The sequence below is a fragment of the Triticum urartu genome, chromosome 4 (assembly GCF_003073215.2).
Source record: "Triticum urartu cultivar G1812 chromosome 4, Tu2.1, whole genome shotgun sequence".
NCBI lineage: Eukaryota > Viridiplantae > Streptophyta > Magnoliopsida > Poales > Poaceae > Triticum > Triticum urartu.
In genome coordinates, this window is record NC_053025.1 from 416,922,631 (window position 1) to 416,925,616 (window position 2,986).

At 40.5% G+C, this 2,986-nt stretch overlaps 1 non-coding gene across 1 annotated transcript; it reads right to left on the reverse strand.

The window, feature by feature from the left end:
* Positions 1 to 1,440: 1,440 nt before the first annotated feature.
* On the reverse strand, positions 1,441 to 1,524 carry LOC125555060. Its single transcript, XR_007304514.1, has one exon. It is a non-coding gene; the product is annotated as a small nucleolar RNA SNORD36 (small nucleolar RNA).
* Between the last annotated feature and the right edge of the window lie 1,462 nt (positions 1,525 to 2,986).

Sequence of the window (2,986 nt, forward strand, 5' to 3'; positions counted from 1 at the left end):
AACAATAAAGCCTTCTCATTTTTGGGCCTAGGCCTTTTTATTTTCTTGGCCTTCAGCTTTTCACAATTGATTTTTAAGCGATTTTGTTCATTTTCCTGAATTGTTTGATTTGTGCCTTTTTAGGGCCCAAATAGTATTTGTTTCATTTTGATGTATCAGCAATTAATGATCTGATCCTCAAAAAACAATAAATAATCAACATTTCCAATATTTCAATCACACAAATTTTCATAAATGGCGACCAATATGAGTATATTATATATATTACAATCATGTGCTAGTTCACATCATCCAGGAATTTAGAACACCCAGGAAGTGCAAACACCCAGGAACATCCAGAAACATCTCTGAAGTAAACACCCAGGAACACCCAGGAACATCTATGAAGTAAACACCCAGGAACATAAAACACCCAGGAAGATAAAACTAGCTACAAAGATGAAGTGTTCCCTTCTTCAAACTTGTTCAGCCTAGAGCTCCTATAGAAGAGAGGAAATTATGTTATCATGGCTGCCAATGAAAGAAATATCTTCTAGCATAAACAATTAGGAAAAGAATAATGAACAGAATAATAAATAGATACACAAGCAGCTAGGAGTATGGATAACAAAATAATGAAGTATGGATAACTATAGCAACACTAGTATACTGTTGCTGAGGCATTAGTATAATGAACAGAACTTCCTGAAGTATACTACTGCTACTGCTAAGTTTGCATCAGTTTAGAGATCTTATAGAATAATTTGTTTATGCCTGGAATGCATCAGCTTGCATCAGTTTGTACAATACTAGAAAGGGCATATAAAACAACAGAATGCATAGGGCAAATAAAACGTGTTAACCTGTTGTTGCTCTACACTTCAACATGGATAATAAATCTAACATCGATGGTTGGCATCATCCTTGCGTTGGCTAGCTAAACTAAGAGCAGCAGAGCAGATATGTGTATTACGCAGACAAATAGGGGTGCTCCTATTGGGTTGCAACATGAAAGAGCCATGTTAATTACTGCTAAAAAATACTTAGGAACCTCAACAAATTATTATCAAAGGAATGGTAACGAATCTAAGGGTTTATTTTTGGCAAACTATCCAAGGTTGAGAAATGAAAAAATGCAAAAAAACGTCGATCTGCTGTAGTTGTTTAACCATCACCACACTAACGAACATGTGTTCAAGAGAGTCGTTTGATCCAAAGAATTGAAGACAAATAAACGAAAGAGAAAATTTTCAATTCTATTCAGAAGTATAGTCCAAGCTATATCTGACTTCTGATGAAATGCATAGGTCCAGCCGATGACTACACATCAGCAGCTACTTCAGACATTGGCTGGAGAAATGCTTATCTTTTTTATTCTTCAATGACGTAAAAAGAAATGACAACACAGCACCAACAACAGTAGACTCTCATAGCCAACTAATATACTAGAACTAGATCAACCAAGCATTAGTTTTAAAAAAGCTCGGTTTAAGATACTTCAACGACGTAAATCTCAGTAGCATCTCCTTGTAACATCATATGCTCAGCTGACAAACGATTCACATGCAACTCCTCTACATTATATCAAACCAACACAGAGAGCTGCATCTCTAGATGAGGAACAAAAAAACGTTGATAGCATGCTAGGCATTAGTTTTAAAAAGCTCAATTTTAGATCATCAAAGACCGGAAAGGCCGCAGCGGTCTAAATGTTTCACATCCTCTGCCCAGCACAACATCATCATCGTCACGGAAATTCCCTAAACAGTCAGCTATCGACAAAAACATAGTGACCCAGAGCTACTGTGAGCATGTAAGGACCAGATACTATGCAAAGCTACTAAGCAAATGGGATCGCGTGGAAGGGCAAAGAGAGGGAGGTGGCTACCTTCTCCAATGGGGAACTTCCTAGTGGTGATGTTGAGCAGCATCCTGATGGGGCCCTTGACAGCTGCTTCTCCTTGGCGCCCTTCACCAGATCCGTGGTCATTGTTCAACACACGCACGCACAAACACATCAGATCAAAGACGCAGAAATCCAGCCAGATCCTCGGTCACCTCAACGAAAGAGTCTTCCATCTACCAAGCAAAGTTGTCACAATTAAGTTCACTCCAATCAAGTGATGTGCTAAGAGCAGAGAGAGCATAGGGCAATGAAGGGTGACAAATTATAGAAGAAAGCAGCAGAATCATGGGCTATAAGGTAGCACTTTAACCATGGGGCCAAGAATAAGAGCACTAACTAGTCTGGAGCTGGCCAACTATGCGAACGAATAATACTAGTTCGCATAAATTAAGCTACAACAAATCATTGATGGTATATTACAAAATAAAAAAGAACATCTATTGCGGTGGCGAGGCAGTTAACGAGGCAGGCAGAGCAGAGCACAGGACCTTCTGTGGCACGCCGTCATGGTCGGACTGGACGATGCCCTCCTCGTCGAGCTCGAGGTCAGACTCGACTGTGTCCTCGTCTAGCCCGTTGGGCTCGAGGGTGGGGTCATGTATGTCCTGGTCGTCCTCCTTGTCCTCCTCTTCATCGTCGATGTCGTCCACGGAGGTCTCCTGCGCTTCCAAATCCAACACAGTAAAATTAACCAAAAAACACATGGTCCTAGATAGTATAAAATTAACCTAAAACGTACTAATACACGGAATTAGTTCAGGAAAATGGATACAAGCGGACGAATCATCCTAACTAACCAGAAACAAAACATAGCAGGTATGTACAGGGTGGATACAGACGAAATGAATTCATAGGACCCTGAACCTAGCATAGGTGAGGTGAGGCAATAATAGTCTAAATCCAATCCAAGGAAAGGCATGGAATAAATTCCACCGCCACTAAACTCTGCCGATTCCATTCGCGTGTGAAAATCTTTAAAAGATCGAGATGCAAATTCTTCTTCTTTAACTTAGCATTCTCACGCTACTCTAGAGTGGAGTAGATGGATAGCACGCAGGCATGGAGCTGAAACTGAAGCTGTCCAAGAGAAGAGAGCGAGCA